Source organism: Papio anubis, chromosome 14 (assembly GCF_008728515.1).
Source record: "Papio anubis isolate 15944 chromosome 14, Panubis1.0, whole genome shotgun sequence".
Lineage (NCBI taxonomy): Eukaryota > Metazoa > Chordata > Mammalia > Primates > Cercopithecidae > Papio > Papio anubis.
The window spans coordinates 57,606,748-57,625,751 of NC_044989.1; the positions used below are offsets into that span (position 1 = coordinate 57,606,748).

The 19,004-nt window shown below is 33.8% G+C and overlaps 1 long non-coding RNA gene across 2 annotated transcripts in view; it reads left to right on the forward strand.

Annotated features, from left to right (window-relative positions):
• LOC103876965 overlaps positions 1 to 19,004 on the forward strand; it is a 128,916-nt gene that overhangs the window by 31,143 nt on the left and 78,769 nt on the right. Inside the window, exon 3 of one of the 2 annotated variants that reach the window (XR_001894130.3) lies at positions 16,526 to 16,645. The exons of the other annotated variant lie outside the window; for it this stretch is intronic. This is a non-coding gene — a long non-coding RNA (uncharacterized LOC103876965). The remainder of the gene's footprint in view (positions 1 to 16,525; positions 16,646 to 19,004) is intronic. 2 annotated transcript variants of the gene reach the window in all.

The window sequence follows — 19,004 nt, forward strand, 5'->3', positions numbered from 1 at the left end:
AGTTCCTTACCACTGGAATGAAATGTGATCCAAAAAATGGTATACTGATTAAAATGTTGCTCTTAGGAATGCACTCCCATCACAATGAAAAGAAAAACCTCTAACTACGCGATAAGAGTAAAGAGGTGTTTGCTTTCTTCGCCTTCAAAAGAGAGGCCAAAGAATTTAAACAAAACAAAACAAAACAAAAAAACAGAGAAAGACTCCACAACATTTGAATAAGAACAGCTACTCCTTTCCTCGACCTAGTCATAATAGAGCAAATTATAACCTTTGTGCAAATATTTACTTTTAGTGCAAACTAGACACTAAGCAAGTTCATTGGGAACACAAAGATCTCATATGTCGAGGAAGAGAATATTGTCAATACATTTTTTCTACATTTGGTAGGATGTAGTAGGAGACAAGTCCTTAATATCATCATCATGAAATTATGCTTTCATTCATTCCTTCACCAAACATGAGTTCCAAATTTGTTTCAACCTCATCCCATAGTTGAGCTTAGTTATTTAAGTAATTATAACCAATTATCTTATAACTGCATTATACTTTATATTATTTTATACTGAATTCTGTATTTTTTACACAATCCTAAGAGGTAGGTTGGTGTGGCTATGATGTCAACTTTACAGATGAAAAAATTCTGACTTGGAGTGATGAAATGGCTCCCATAGGTGTATAAGTCTCTAGAGGCAATTAAAAAATGGGGCAGTTCTTAGATTCCCTAATTTAAAGTTTGGTTTTTCTTTGTATTAAAGTACATTTTTAGATAATATCATATAATAAATGTTAGCTGTAAAGTCGGTTTGGTTAAAGCTCATTTGTAAAATAAATAATTTAGAGCATAATTACATTAGTGTATTTTAAATTAAGAAACCCATACTAAGTGGGGTCAATTTGATTTAAATTTGTACTTACAGAGATTTGCATAATAAAAAGTTTCAGCCATAAACAGTAAATAAGAGCTGACGGAGTGGAGCCAGCATATGGACACAATTATTCTGAGCAGCCTTGTTGACACTAAGGGTATTAAATATTACAATCAGGCAGGGTTTTGTTTGTAAAACCTAAAGATTTCTTTTCTAGTATCTCTGCTTTGTGTAGTTTGGTTATTAATTTCATGAAAACTTAGATTAATTTATAAAATAAAGGGTGATAGAATCAGCAACTGCTGTCACAGGACCTCGACCAAGCAAGTTGCTAAAACCTTAGGCAACTGCTGATATGCCTCTCTTTTGCCTAGTCTTCAAAGGTTTACAGTAGAGAGAGTGGCCTGGGCCAACTCTTATTCTTACATTTCCTCCAGTATGTCAGCCTAATACAGAGATTTGAAAGTAAGACCTAATTCTTCAAAAACTCTAGAGTAGTGATTTACAAACTTCATTGTAGAATCATAATTCACACATGAGCTATTAGAAAATACAGATGTGTAGGCTTCACCCCTTGAAAGTTTGGTTCTCTGGCCAAAGGATATGCTTTGGGCATCTGTAATTATTTAAAACCTCTCTAGATGATTTGGCTGTTAAGATGGGAATAAGTATTGTGCTTGTCAAATACCAGCTTACGAGACTGGGGACTCTCTTGCAGCTTCTAACTTCTGAATTCTCAGCTCACTGCTTTAGATACACTCCAATCTCAAAGGAAAGAGAGCAGCCTGTTTTATTGAAAAAAGGTCACGACATTCATTGGGACATATTTTCAAATTTGAGGAGGGTACTGTTATTTACAGAGGATACCTCATGATAGCATTATCTATTTGCTGCCTGAAACAGAGACATCAGGTCTTGTATTTTCCTTCTTGTGAGCATTATTAAGTAGCTAAATTAGATAGAGCCTTCTTTATAATCTATATCTCTCTTTCTACATTTCAGTCTGTCCAGTATTAAAACAAAAGGGTCACTGGTACATATACTGATATTTTTGAGTTTCTATGGCCACCTTCTTTTTCATTATTTTATTTATTTTAATTTTATTTTTTAATTGACTGATAATAATTGTACTGATTCATGGAGTACGTAGTGATGTTTCAGTACCTATAATATAGAGTGATCAAATCAGGATTTTAGCATATCCATCATATGAAACATTTATTGTTTCTTCATGTGGGGAGCATTCAATATCCTTCCGGCTATTTGAAAGTATATAATATTTTATTGTTAACTATAGTCATCTTATAGTGGCATAGAACACTAGAACTTATTTCTTCTACCTAGCTGTAGTTTTGTACCTGAGGATAGGATTCCTACAGTTTAGATTTTGGTTAGGAGGAGATAGTTATCCATTTAAGCTTCAAGCCTAGACCATGTAACCAGTTTTATAAGAGCCCTAAATTGGGAGTTTTTGGACTCATGAATCACCTCTAATATGGCCGTACTTCAGATACTCTCTTTGAAAGTTTCTTGCACTCAGTATGCCTGAGAGTATTTTCAGTCTCTTCAATTTGCTTCTGAGATTTTTGTCTGGCCTTATTGTCTATATCATGCAGTGCCTTCCATTATTAAAAAATAAAAACACTGTGCTTTCAAGGCACTGACCATCATGTATTCATTCCCATCTGTCATTTTCTCTCAGTTGTTCCATTGTTCCCAGGCCAGAGTCCTGTTGCTCCTCACTCTTTGGGGGAATTGAATAGAGAAACAGTTCTCACTTCTTTGAACTGTTTCTTAAGACCATAATGTGTGCATAGCTCCAAAGATGCAAGCTTTTCTAAGTTGACTGTAGCTCATTCTCTCCCAAGTGTATGTTGGGAGAGAATATCAAGGTTGGGTTATATCAATACAATCATGACTAAAGGAGTTGTTGATTTTGTATTTTATTGAAGTTCCCTTGTGACTTTGGGACAAATCCACTCCCAGGAGGCCCTTCTGTCCCTTATCAAACTAAATGCTCCAACCCAAACCTCTGTATCTTCAAAAATGACTGCGATTCTTGTCATAGGAGTCTCCATAATCTCATGGGGGAAAGTACAGTTGTAAATGGATCTAGTGAAATGTCACATTTTGTAACAAAATCTCAGTCTGACTGACTTGAGTTCCCTCCCATCCTTAGTACTGTATAATTTATATACTAATATTTGTGTATATCTATCTCTATCCTTCCACATATCCTGAGTACTGTATAATTTATATACTAATATTTGTGTATATCTATCTCTATCCCTCCACATATGCTGAGTACTGTATAATTTATATACTAATATTTGTATATATCAATCTGTGTATCCATCTATGTATCTATGAATCTGTCTCCATCCATCATATATCTATCTCTACTAGCTACATATCATGTACTTATATCTACTTCCTGCTTATGAAGATACTAATTTATTAGTTTTGTGTAACTACTGACCTGGAGTAAACTGAGATATATGGGAGATTTATATTTAGCATAAATTCTGCAAAAGATTTATATTCAACATCTCCTTTTAAAATGTATATTTTAAAATGAGCTTCCCAAAATACTTAGTTCAAACACCATGAAAGAAAAAATGGTATTTAACCCATTTAGAGTATGACATACATTTTTCTTATTTAACACATTTTTTATATAGCTTGAGGTTTCTTATTTGATATTTAAATTGTTGTGTTAGATTTTCATTGAAAGATTAATATAAAACAAGTCATAGCAATAATATAAAGATTAATTTTATATATTCACATTCCTCAGTAAAAGTTAATATGATGAAATTTCCATAGAGTTGATTTTTTTTAAACTTTATTCTTGAGTATGACCCAATAAATCTGATTTACAGGGCAATTATGCAAAACTGTTTTTATTATCACTTTGGATAAAAGTACTATGTAAAATAATCTAATAAAATAGTTACTAAGGCACAGCACGTCCTCAAATGAAAACACAGGAGCTCTGGTCTTTTTATTCTTATACTGAGTCCTGTTCCTAGAGTTTTTATGAGCTCTGAAAAAAATTTCTCTTAGACCCCAATGACAGTATTCCTACTAAGCATACTCCCTCACCAAGGAAATATCTAGTGGCTGCCATGATTTTGAAATATATTCTGACTAGTGCCCCAGATTTGATTCCTTTGAAATCTAACTTTTGGAAACCATCAAACATGTGGACAATAGGGAATAGTGCAGAATTCTCTCCTGTAATTAGTACTGAATCATTCCAGATGAGCTGGAAAAATCTTTCATGTACCTGGACCCATGGAATTCAAGAGCTATCTAGCTAAAGAAAATGGGAATGAGATTTGTTTCCACTTTCAATGCAAGCAACTCAGCTATCTTCAAATTGTATTTTAGCCTCTGGAAGGTTTGACAAATGCTTGGTTAGTCTAGAAAGATGTTTGGGAAGGCTACATTACGCACATCTGAAACCTCTTTTTGTGTGTGTATTTTAAAAATAATGTAGAATATATATGTACTCACCATTAAGTCACCTTAAAATGTTTTATTTCAATTTTAAATAGTTAGAAAGAATAATTTGAGGCAGAATGCTATGTCAATCTTTAAACAATATTAAGTGGCATAAAAATACATACTGTTATACATATTTTCATATATGTATATATATACACACACGTGCAAAACCTTTTAACAATCAGTTATTGTACGCCATTCTTTTTTCTTCTTTAATACATTTTTTATTGCATTTAGTTCACAGAATTTCATTCTAATCTAAACTTAAAAGTCATTCTTGATCATCCTATCTTACTCGTTTGCAATAAATAACCTGTATATAAACTTTGTTTTGTGTGAAGCAAAAGTTTCAAAGATAATGATTTTATTTTGAACTGTCTCATTTAATATTATAACACCAAATGTCAGATTTAAAAATAATTATATGAAGATTTAAAAACAATTTATAAACATAAAAGTATAATTTTACTTGAAATATAAGTATGAGGTGGATAGAAAGTGATAAAAAATTTTGATTTATTATATCTGTGGACAGATTATTTCTTATTGGATATCATATGGATAAATGTATTTTTCTATTTCTGTCATTATTTTAAACTTTGAAAAGCTAACGAACATAAATTAGCAAATAAGAACAGAATGGTGTTCTATACCAAATCTCACATAGTAATCATGAACACTTAGTTTTGACTTTCTATATGCTATTAGTTTGAGTCCTGTGTCAGTTTTGTTGAAAATAAGACATTGGTAACAATCTTCCTTGCAAAATGATTTCTTACTCAGTCATTGATTTTTTTCATTTTCTTAACACTAACAACCATATTTGTAATTCTCTTGGTACTTGAGAGATAAGCCATCAGAAAGGTAAATCCATAGGACAACTTAATAACAGACACATTCTCAGCCAGACCCGTATTAGAAAAGAATACATATGTTAATTGAAATTTTAAAATAAAAGTTTCTTAATAATCTTCATGACCATGTACTCCTAGGAAATTTTTCATATATTCCAGTGTGTTCCTACAAATCACATCTAAGACTACTAGAGTAAAGTAAAGAACTGTCTTAAAGGCAGGAGAATCACTTGAACCTGGGAGGTGGAGGTTGTAGTGAGCCGTGATCATGCTGGCACACTCCAGCCTGGGTGAGAGAGAGAGACTCCATCTACAAAAAAAAAATAAAATAATAACAACAATAATAATAAAGAATTGGCCTAAATGATTATCTTGATTTCATTTCATGAATATAAACTAAATCAAATGAGGAAGAAACACATCTCCTGAGCCATAAGTATTGATAACAGATTGTACTTAGGTTTCAGCTATTTATGCTTCTCTTAAAAACAAAAACAAAAAGACACTTGTCTTATGTTCCTTAGACCCAGAAAGCACATTGATTCATGACAATGCACTTCCAAAAACCCATTTCAATTTGTTTTTTAATGTACACAGGTTGCAGATTAAACATACTACATAACTTTCCCTGTGTATCTAATCAAGCTCAATGGTATTACACATTTGAGTTTCCTTTGTCTACAATAGACAGTGAGAACAAAGAGTCAAAGAGTCAAAGAGTTGAAAATTAAAGGGAGAGAGAGAGATTGAAATTATTGTTTTCTCTCAGCCAGTGTCATTCTACCCTCACAATGATAATGATACTATTCTGTAGTTTCATAACGTTTTATTCACTTTTTAGAAAAATGAATCTGCATCTAATTATAGAGGAAGGAAACTGGGAAAATGTTATTTTATGTTCAGCATACATATATATGACATAAAGAGTCTAATTAGAAACAAATAATTAAAATAAATAAGCATCATAGGAAATATTAAATTTGGGCTACTTCCTAAACATACTCATCCCTTGAAGGTTAGAGCAAAGATATCTAACTAGTGCTGCTGGTGCCATTTTGACTCTAAAATCTGTTTCTTTATCAGGAAAGCTCATCTATAAAAGAAATCTAAAAGATAAAAGTAATAAAACATCACGCTTCATACTGACCATCTATTGTGCAGATTTATTGTTATAAGTGCTACCAGCGCATAAGAAACCTGTAGATAACTTCAAGTTGAATAGGTTTAACAAAACCTATTTAAAGAAAGAATTGAGCTTAGAAGTATAGGGTATATGCAATTGCCCTTCTGAGCACAATTTATCTCACTTAATAGTGCAGTTAAATCTATACCATTCCCCTAGCAATAATCAGTGCTAAGTATTTCAGAAATCCTAATCTCTAATGCATAATTCAAGAAAATAAACAGGTGCTTTTAGATTTCCTTCAGTGTAAAATCTAGATCTAGATTTACTGTTTTATAAACTTAATGTCCCCACTTCACTGATATATAAGAGCTGCATTTATTTACTGCAATTCAAGGCCTCAGTGCTTTACCCTTTTCTTCTTGCTTTATGATGTTGTAGTACTCTTTTTACAGAAATACCAATATTAAAGAGAGATAGACAATCTAGATTTTACCCCAACAAGTATGTTCATTTAGGTACTGATTAATCACACTTAAGGTGAAGTATGTTAAATTTTCTCCTCCAACATAGTAATATTAAATATATCAATTCCTTCACTGTCAGAATAACATAATAGACACGGAGGAGGACTTGGATTGAGTAAATTAGTTCCATTGCTGTCTTTTTACTGTATGTGTAATTTTGGATGAGTTGCTTGTGTTCTCTCAGGATCTCACTATTAACTACATTTATCAACAGGGTAATTAGCCCCTGCTCCCCTATAGGCTAATGGCAATTTTCAAATCTTTTGAAAAAGTCAAAAGTCTTTACATTTGATCCTGACCTATTATTACTCTGTGAATTAATCCTAAAAGTCAGTACTCAACAATGTTGCTTTTTAATCATGAGCAACAGTGGCTGCCCTTTCTGTCTGTCACTGTCTTCAGACTCACCAGTTCTCTCTGCTTGTTAGCGAGTTGGCTACTTACCAAGCTGCTACTAGGCAATTGTGTTTGGCACCTGGCCTCTTAGAGTTCTCTGCTTCCTACAATAGTGTAAGATGCTTAGGGTCTAGAAACCACATGGAGCAATCACCGTTCAGTTTCCATGTGGGGATGATATCGTTCTTTGCTCATTCCTCAGTGTCAGTGGTTCTCACACTCCCAAAGCCAGAATATCCATCAGCATGACTGATCTTGTTTTCGCCCTAGAAGAGTACTTGACCTCAATGGAGCTTTCAAAAGTGCTGACACTTTAATTAATCTGGATTGTGGCCTAGGCACCTTAAAGCTCCCCAAGAGCTATACAGATTAAGAACCACTAATCTAGAAGAATCTAGAGAATTCCTTAAGAAATTTTTTTAAAATTTGCATAAAATTCCTAATTTTCAAGCATGGGAAATTACTGGAAGATACCTACTGTTTTTCTTGAGAATTCAAGTTGATAGAAAATATTTAATAACTTAGAACTGTTCACCTTCTGTTTTCACTGTAATAAAAGTAATTGATTATAATAACTGCCCTAATAAGACAGACAAATACGTTATATTTTGACCTAGTGAAACTTGAAATCACTAGACAGAAAAACTACGTAAAGGAAAGATATTTCACAGGATACCAAACATTTCAAATACAGTTTTTGAAGCTAAGATATAGTATAATACATAAACATTTGTTAATAATGATATATGATAGTAAGTAATATTCTTTGCTGGTGTGTGTGTTGGACTGATGAGGTTTGTGAACAGATTTAGACTGAATAGTTTTTACCTCAATTTTCACTCATGCACTAAGATGTATTTAGTTCCTTATTGACATCTATTATACATACATTATGTTCTTAATACATATAAATATACATAGGGCATGTGGCAATGTGTTGAGTCTGAGGAATGACAATGTGATGAATTCAATAGCTGTCTGAGCCTAGATATCTTTCATTTCTTAAAAAAAGTAAAATCCTAAAATCTGAAAATTTTTACTTACAGGAAAAAGTATTTTTTTTTCCAGAAAAAATTGAAGAGCAGATATGTGTCATGTGATAACATGGCTTATCATATCACTACCAATTGTTAATCACATTATCTAGGCTTCAAGTAAGCAAACAGTAGGATATGAAGGAATAGAGCATGACAGGGAGATATTTTAATTGATAGCATACAAGAAAAGATTCAGAATATGAGACAAACTTCAAAGAGAGTAGTGGGTGTTACATGACAACAATCAACAACATCAGTGAGTAGGAGGGTAGGGGCAGAGATTAAGTTGTGGAGATGGGTGGGAACTTAGGAATCTGAGCAACCAAACTTCAGAATAAGAGTTGTGATCAAACAGACAAACAAACAAACAAAAACAAACAGACACTTAAACCAATAGAACAGAATAAAGAACCCAGAAATAAATTCACACACTTACAGCCAACTGATTTTTGACAACAGCATCAGGAAGATACATTTGGGAAAGGACAGTCTCTTCAAAAATAGTGCTGGGGAAACAGGATATCCATAAGCAGAAGAATGAAACTAAACTTCTATCTCTCACCATATAAAAAAATCAAAATATATTAAAACGTTAAATGTAAGACCTGAAACTCTGAAACTACTAGAAAAAACATTGGGAAATGCTTCAGGACACTGACTGGAAAAAGATTTCTTGAGGAAAATCTCAGAAGCACAGACAAATAAAGCAAAAATGGACACATGGGATCACATCAAGTAAAAAGCATTGCACAACAAAGGAAACAAGAAAGTGAAGAGACAAATTACAGAATTGGATAAAATATTTGCAAACTATTCAACTGACAAGTGATTAATAACCAAGATATATAAGAAACTCTAACAACACAATAGCAAAAATAAAATAAAATAAATGATCCAAGTAAGAATGGACAAAAATCTGAATAGACATTTCTTAAAATAATACATACAAATGGCAAACAGATATTGATATTGAAAAAATCCTCAATATCAATAACATCTGAGAAATGCAAATCAAAACCACATAAGCTATCATCTTACCCTAGTTAGAATGGCTTTTATCAAAAAGGGAATGATAAATACTGGTGAGGACATGGAGAAAGGGGAATGCTACTAAGCTGTCAGTGGGAATGTAAGTTAGTACATCCACTGCAAAAGATAGTGGGGAAGTTCTCAAACAACTAAAAGTAGAACTACCACGTGATCCAGCAATCCCACAGGTGGATATTTATCACAAAACAAACGGACTTCAGTGTATTGAAGAGATATCTGCACTCCCATGTCTACTGCAGTACAATGCACATTAGCCAAGACATGGATTCAGCATTAAGTGTCCATTGATAGATGAATGGATGAAGACAATGTGTTACGTATAGACAGTGGAATATTATTCAGCCATGAAAAAGGATGATATCCTGATATTTGCAACAATGTGGATAGAACTGCAGGATATTATGTTAAGGGGAATAAGCCAAGCATTGTAAGATAAGTATCTCATGTTCATGTTCTCACTTATATGTGGGAGCTAGAATATTGATCTCATGTCTGTAGAGAGTAGAATGATGGTTACCAGAGGCTGCGAAAGGTAGAGGGAGGAAGAGAGATGCAGGGGAAGAAAAACAGTTTGACTAATGGGTACAAAAATATAGATAGAAGGAATAAAGTCCAGGGTTTGGTAGCACATTAGGGTTCTCATAATTAACAATAATTTATTGTATATTTCAATATAACTGGAAGATTGGATTTGGAATGTTTTCAACACAAAGAAATAATAAGCATTGGAGGTGAAGAATATCTCAATTTTGCCCTTTTTTCTTTTTCTTTTTTCTTTTGAGTTGGAGTCTTGCTTTATCACCCAGGCTGGAAAGTGGAGAGCAGTAGCATGATCTCGGCTCACCACAACCTCCATCTCCTGGGTTCAAAAGATTCTCCTGTCTCAGCTTCTGAGTAGCTGGGATTACAGGAACGTACCACCATACTCAGATAATTTTTGCATTTTTATTAGAGACAGGATTTTACTATGTTGGCCAGGCTGCTCACGAACTCCTGACCTCCAGTGATCCACCCACCTCGGCCTCCAAAAGTGCTGGGATTACAGGCATGAGCCACAGCGCCCAACCACAATTTTCTTCATTTGATTGTTACATATTGTATGCTTGTATGAAAATAGCACATATACCCTGTAAATATGTACAACTATTTTGTATCCACAAAAATATATATAATTATATATGATATATATAATATATAATTAAATGATATATAGTGTGATACATAATATATAATATGGGGTATGAGGTTAGAGAGACGAAAGGGAAATAATAATCTATTTTATGTTTAAAGGTGGCAGAGTATTGAAGGCGAGAAGAACATCAATAACAATAATGCTTGTGGTTGTTCTTGGTATCCATTAATGCCCTTAATAATTAATAAGAATTTAACGACTAAAAATAAAGCAGCATTTTTTCTGGGATGGTTGACTTTCGGTAAAGAAAAAAACTAACTTTGCCTCAATTAAGAAAGTTACTTTGCCTCTCTTTTAAACAACCCTAGTCCCTGCTTGCTGGCTGATCAATTCTTATCTTAATGTCTACTCCAGCTGATTCTTCTTTTCAGTTCTAGACTCTGATCTCCTTGAGAACAGCAGCATCACATTCATCTTTTGTTTCTCCCTTCTTTGCAGTATCCCTGGCATATAGAAGGCATTCAGTCAATATTGATATTAACTGAGCTGAAAGCACCCTATCTTCACCTTGATCTCCTGGCTTTCCAAGCTAGGTAAAATTAGACATAATCATTACATTCTTGTAAAAGCACAGACTACAGTACCTCAGAGCCTTAAGCAATCCACTATCATTCCACAAAGAGGTAGCATTTTGCATACAAAAGAAATTAGCATATATTAATTTAAGATGGCTTAATTCAAGCAGCAAATATATTTGAAAGCATAGTAAAGCAACAGCATGAACAACTGTTTTGCACCTGACATATTGATAGAAAATGAGAAAGCTTTACCCCTGAAATAAAATGCTTAATCTCAGTGTCAGTGTTTTGTATATTAAAAATCTTGACTTGAATATTGAAAAAATTATATCATTGAAACTATTAGTAATCATTGTAACTATCAGACCATAGGAGAATGTGCAAGTTGCTGCTAAGTACATGGCAAGTTTTTATCGTTATAATCAGCTAAACTGCTTAAGTGAGTGATACCATTTAAATTAGGAAATTAAAGCTTGAATGATTTTTCTGAAAATTTTCTACTGCTTCTTAAAGAAGCTAAAGTCTTGTTCGATGCTGGAATTCTCCATAGCCACTGATTGTGTGCTGTTTACAATCAATCTACAATTTGCTTGGCTGCTTCCAATAAAATATTAATGCAATCAAACCTATAATGTTTTCGTTCACAGTCATCCTCTTCTCATGGGTCAGACTATAAAGCTCTATTATTAAAATAAGCCAAGTATTTGCTGTTTAAATGCATACAGGTAACTTTGGAAATCTCATCCTAAGGAGTTCAAGATATTCTTTTTCCTTTGGACTAGGACTTCATTTTCTAGCTAAATAATTTTCAGCAAAGTATTTATTGTTAATATATAGTTGACATAGATTGTCTTAGGCAATATGGAAATTATTAAGGGGTATAGGATAAAGTTCTGACATTTATATATGACTACAAAGACAATAATACACATAAAAAGGTTGAGAACATAAGACAACATGTTCTCAAAACAATGCTACATGCTGTCATTTTGGAGGAAGGGGGTTTCTCATTGAGGGTAGTGTCAGAAGAGGATTAGAGACAGGACATCAAGATGAGTGACAATTGAATGTAAACATCCCTCCTACCAAGTGGCTCTTATCCTGTCCTTTACTCAAAACTAGATAGCTATTGTAAAAACAGCTTAAGACGGAAATCTCATTTATGTTGAAATAACTATGTATCAGATTAGAGAATTTGGTGTACTTGAGCTGAAGTCTTTAAGACTGGAAAGTAAACAGATGACAAGGTAAAGAAAATAAAGAAAAAACAAAAACAAGAAACCTTGGAGAATGATTTTCCTGGAATAAACAATCAGGGGTAGGGTGAAATAAAACTGATGAACAGACTCTGGCACAGATACATTTACATTATTTTAATCAGAAAAGAGATTTTATCTCAAAAATAAATCCCACGAAGTTCTAGATGGTGATGGAAGAGCTTTGATTCTCAGACATATTTGATGTTATAGTAGTTCTAGGATTTCTTTATCCTGGATATGACTAGAGTGATCCTAAACTTCCTCGAGAAGTTTCATATTTAGTAGAAAGACATCCCAAAACTCACTTCATACTGGGTCCCACCATATGTAATCACTAAAGGGTGTTACAGGTTTCAACTTTCCATGCAGCTAATGGGTCACATCAGTTAAACAGTTTCTTGTTTCATTAAATAATCTGATTGATTTTGATGCAACAACTAATGGCTTACCATGCATTCTTTTGGCTTATGTCTCAAGCCAAATCACTATACATGCACTACCAGAACTGAATACAACAAACTGTGTTCGTTGATTATTGAGCGAGGAGGAGCTGTGTCACTTAAAAAACAAATTTTATGGTTCTCCCTGAGAAGAAATGTAAAGAGCTAGCTTTTGGTTTTTAAACAGAAGCACTATTGATGCTTTGTTATTTTTTGTTTTCGTTTTTGAGATGGAGTCTTGCTCTGTCACCCAGGCTGGAGTGCAGTGGCACAATCTGGGCTCACTGCAACCTCCATGTCCTGGATTCAAGCTATTCTCCTGCCTTAGCCTCTTGAGTAACTGGCATTACAGGTGCCAGTCACCATGCCCAGCTAATTTTTTAAAACTATTATTAGTAGATGTGAGGTTTCACATGTTGCCAGGCTGGTCTGGAACTCCTGACCTCAAGTGATGCACACACCTTGGCCTTTCAAAGTGCTGGGATTACAGGTATGAGCCACTGCTCCCAGTCACTATTGACACTTCGGACTGAGTAATTCTTGGTTGTGTCTCTGTGTGGTGGTGAGTGGGAGTGTCATACATTGCAGGATGCTGAGCAGTGTCTCTGGCCATTACTCACTAGATACCTGTTACCCTGCTTGACAATCAAAACTCTCTCTAGATGTTTGCAAATTATTCCCCTGTGGGCTAAATCACCTGTGGTTGAAAATTACTGGGTGAGAGAATAGCAGAAAAAAGAAAAAACACCAATGTAGGCATTATGAGTTCAAGTCTTAAGTTGACTTATAAAGCAGATTGTATACCCTTTTTTACAAATGATCTTACATTATTCGTCTCAAAAAGGAGGGTATAGTTCTCACAGGGGTCCAGGATGACATGAATAATACCATAGTGGGTATTTGGGTGTGCATGCTAGAAGCTTGAAGAACTTTTTTTTTTTTTTTAACGACCCGCTTTCATGGGTCCCCATTGCCCCTTAAAATATAGAAGAAACCAGCAGTGAGTCATGTGTTAATAATTTCTGTCTTTACCACTATATGCATTATTATCAGCTGATAATCTCTGGATTTTTATGAAGCTTCTGGCATTTACTCTGAGTGGAGCAGAAAAAATTCATTTTACTTTTGTTGAAGAATGAGTTTTTGTGCCATGTGACAAGAAAGGAGTTATGCAGCATCATTTCAGAGTCTGCAGACCAGACATCTGACGATGTGAGATGAATAAGAATAACTGCAATTATATAAGATCGGACTAGAAGACACTTCAGAGCCATGACAGGAGATCTCCCAAACTTGACAAAGGAAACAGGTCCCAGAGACCTCCAGTGTCTACTTTTAATAGTCAAGTTACTCTTCCCTTTGATTTGCATACGGATTATTCAGGCATCCCTGTGGTATTACTATATGTTTAGTATAAAATGTTAGTAATAGCATATACTCTTTCTTGGCATACCAGCAGGAAAACTAGGGATAGTCTATAATCCAAAAGTCCTTAGGCCAAAGCACTCAGTCCTGCTTCTTGTGCTTTTTGGACTTATGCAGTGTTATTTATCACAAGCCAATATTAGAGTTACATTTGGATTGGTGGCTTTAATAACCTGGATTTCTCCCATTCATATGTAACCAAGTCCTTTTGGTAAGCTAAGGCAAAATGATATAAAAGTTAATATAATATGCAAAATCAACATTATGAATTTCTTCACTGTTTGAAATGATGTCATGATAAATCTCAATATTATAAAAGTATTTCTGGATATGTCTACTTTAAGTGAAGTCTTTTGATAAAAGGTAAAATGTCTTAGTTTAAAATATCATGTGAATATCTAATTTAATCTCTGCCTACTTGCCTATTCAATACATTTGCATATCACCATAGGCACTGTGAAAATGATTAGAACAGTTTGATCCACAAATTATTCCCTTCTTGCTAATGTATCTATCATGCTCAACCTCCCTGCTAGTTTCCTAAATTGAGTCCCATCCTGGTCAGCCTACTCATAAGAAATATGATTGACAGCTGTCTTCTCTCAAACTTCTACTGCTGGTCTGTTTACCTTCCCCCTTTCAAAAATGTGCTTCCTCAGTCTAAATTCCATTCAGTCTAGGGATTCCTTTCTTCCTCATTGACAAACTCCCCCTCCCTATCTATCTTCTTCTTTTCCTTTATTGACCCAGCATCTCACATTGAAGACATGTCCCATTGGGACTCTGGTTGAAGGAATCCCATTCACTTCTTTAAAGCAATACAGGACTTTACGGTTACTCATCTACATTTCTGATTTTGATATCAATTCATTTACATCATGCTTTCCACATTCTTGCTTTAATCACTCCTACATTCAATGAATAAATCTCTCTGTAATAACAATTTGTATGGAAAGGAAAATGAAAACTTCTACCTGTTTTTTATGACAAATTTAATAACACAAATAATAAAGCTAATTTTTTTGGAGACTGCCCAAATAGACATACATTGTAAAGAAAATAGAAGAGTTTAAAGAACAGATATCAAAACCTCAAGAATGTAGACAAGAGGAGAGTGAGAGTAGTAGACGTATGTAGCATGTATGTCAAACAGGAAATATGTTATTTTAAATATTTATTTTAATTTTTTTTTAATTTTTAATTTTGTGAGTACAGAGGAAGTGTGTATATACTTATAGAGTACATGAGATGTTTTGATAAACCCATGCAATGTGAAATAATAACATCATGGAGACTGAGTATCCATCACCTCAAGCATTTACTCTTTGTGTTACAAACAATTTAATGACATTCTTTTAGTTATTTTTCAGTGTACAATTACATTATTATTGACTATAGTCACCCTGTTGTGCTATCAAGTGGTATGTCTTATTCATTTTATCTAACTATGTTTTTGTACCCATTAACTATCCCCACCTCCCTGCCAGCTCCCCACTACCCTTCCCGGCCTATCTGGTAACCATCCTTCTACTCCCTGTGTTCATGAGTTCAATAGTTTTGGTTTTTAGATTCCACAAATAAGTGAGAACATGCAATGTTTGTCTTTCTATGCCTGGCTTATTTCACTTAACATAATGATCTCCAGTTTCTTCCATGCTGTTGTAAATGACAGAATCTCATTCTCTTTTTATGACTGAATAGTATACTTCCTTGTGAATATGTACCACATTTTCTTCATCCACTCATTTGCTGATGGACATGTAGGTTGCTTCCAAATCTTAGCTATTGTGAACAGTGCTACAACAAATATGAAATATATGGTATTCAAGTGTTATATATTTTTTATTTAGTTATATTTGTATCTATAAAGTTCAGATCCAAATATTCCTGTCTGTAATTAAGAAAGAGAACTGTGAGTAGTCAGGGCAAAAGAAGAAACTGTATTAAGAACAGGAAGCCTTTTGTAGATGGCTAAGCGTATTTACCATGTAGAAAAAGGGTCTAACAAAGTGTTCTAGTATGAAGGGTTAGCAACATGCAGCAAGAGCAGCATTTACAGAACAGATGCAGTTTCTCCTCCTCTGAGACATACAGCCTCTGGATGACCATGCTAGCAACAGTGCACTGCCAACCAGTCATACGGAGGAAAACAGTAAACTAAGAGATGACATTCCTTGAACAAGCTTTGATGGATTACATGAAAACTGAGGAAGTGCCAAGAAAAAAGTAGGAAGTGGGAAGTAAGGAAAAAAAAAAAAAGACCTTTTAAATTGTGTGCTAACAGTTGGAGACTTATGGCTGTCTATTATTTACTTCAAATCCCAGGTCAGGGTGTAAATCAAGCTGTTTAAGAGAAGACTTGAAGAAACTGGTAATGTACAGTTATAAAAATAGAAGACCTTAAGAGCCATCATCAAAGCTAAAGGACTGTCATAAAGATGAGAGGTGAGATCAATCAGTACCCATCTTTCAAATCATTCAAGGGACTTTCCTGCTCTGAGTCATGTAATTTGGAGGCCCTGAATATCTCAAGTACACAAGAAACAAATGTGTTAAAGAATACTCAGACACACCGGTACAGCTCAACCCATAAACCACACATCTATTCTGACTGAGTCTTTCAGGCCTCTAGGAAGTTCCTTACCACATCTCTTGCCCTATATCTTCAAAACAAAGAACAACTGTTTTTGGAATTTTTGAGGGTTTGGATTGTGCTACTAACTTTTTTTAGGGCACTGTTTTGAACTATAAGGAGCTTTTCAGCTTTGGAAACACTTGGGTAAGGGAAGAAAAAAAATTAACTTGTGAATCCTTCTTTCCAATGGCAAGGAGGCAATACATTCTTGAGTAATGAGGTATGTTTTGCCAGTCACATCATGCATTTGTTTCCTCCATGCTTCTCTTATTGTTCCAATTTTGGATCTAAGAGGTAATAATCACAATAAAAAATTCGATTTATTTTATACAATATATAAGATGCAGTTTTTAAAAAGGTAAAACAAGAGGTGATCTTCAAATGGAGAGTGAATTGTGGTCTTAGAAGCTAAAATTGAATTTATATTTTCCACATTATTGAGTATAAACTAATTTACCTTTAATAATATTAGTGAAAACTTAGCAAAAAATCTAACAGTTCTGAATTATTTCACTATTAAAATGATTGAAATGTTTTAAAAATTTTAGAGAAATTTGTTTCCTAAATAGATACAGCATGGGAAAAAAAGGAATACAAATATTATTTCAATAAAAATAAGATAATTAGAACAAGAAAATCAACACAATTTCTATGACTATGAAAGATATGATTCATGAACATATAAGCTCAACACTTATTTCTATAGGGAATAACATTTTCTGGCAATTATAGATCAAAGTATATAAAGAAAAAACAAATTTGGCAACATATGCTATTTCCATTTTTTAATACTCTACTGACATTGAAACATTTGAAAGAAGAATGGAAACAATAATCTATGAAACTAGATATTGCTCTAAGTGATGGTGAAAACTGCAATCTGAGATAGCAATTTATAAAATGAAATTACAGTATTTTGTAATATTTTCTGTGATGATGACATTTTAGTACTTGCCACCTCATCACAAAATTTGAACAATATTATTTCGGTTCTGTGGTTTACATCTTTAACTACCAATTTAAGAAATTTATGGATAATTTTAATGGCTAGTGTCTCAGTGGGCTAAAATTTTCTATATTGAAACTACAAAAGTGAAATAACTAGAGCTATAATAGTAAGAGCTGTTGGAGGCTGAGAACGGTGAGAGGGATTATCTACAAAGAGGCATGAGGGAATTTTTAGATGATGAAAATATCTAACAACTTCATTGCTTTGGTGACTGCATGACTGTAAACATTTGTCAAATTCATCAACTTACACTTAAGAAGGGTGAACATCACTATATGGAAATTATACCTCAATAAAGTTTTCTTATTTAAATAAATAACCCCATTAAATAAAACAACCTCATTAAAAAGTGGGCCAAAGAAATGGACATTTCTCAAAATAAAACAAAGTGCCAAGAAACATATGAAAAAATGTTCTACATTAGTAACCACAAGACAAATGGAAATAAAATTACAATGAGGTAATATCTCACATCAGTTAAAATTGCTACTACTAAAAAGTCAAAGAACAACAGATGCTGGGGAAGATAAAGAGAAAATGAACACATATACAGTGTTGGTGGGAATGTAGATTAATTCAGCCACTGTGGAAAGTGGTTTGGAGATTTCTCTAACTAAAAACAGAACTACCATTTGACCCAGCAAACCCGTTATTGGATATATATCCAAAAGAAAATGAATCATTTTACCAAAGACACATGTACTAACCACAGCACTATTCACAATAGCAAAGATATGGACTCAACCTAGGTGCTCATTAATAGTGGTTTGGATAAGGAAAATGTGGTATAAACACCATGGAATAGCATGCAGTCATTAAAAAAAAATTAAATCATGATCTCTCAGTCACATGGATGCATCTGGAAGCTATTATCCTAAGTTAATAATGCAAAAACAGAAAAACCAAATACCACACATTCTCACTAATAAATGGGAGCTAAACATTGGGTACTCATGGACATAAGGATGGTAACAGTAGTCACTGGGGACTACTAAAGGTGAGAGAGAAGGAGGGGCCAAGGGTTGAAAAGCTACCTTTTGGGTATTATGCTCACTATCTGGATGACAGGATCACCTATACGCCAAACCTCAGCAGCACACAATATACTCAGGTAATAAACCTGCACATGTACTCCCTGAATCTAAAATAAAAGTTAAAAA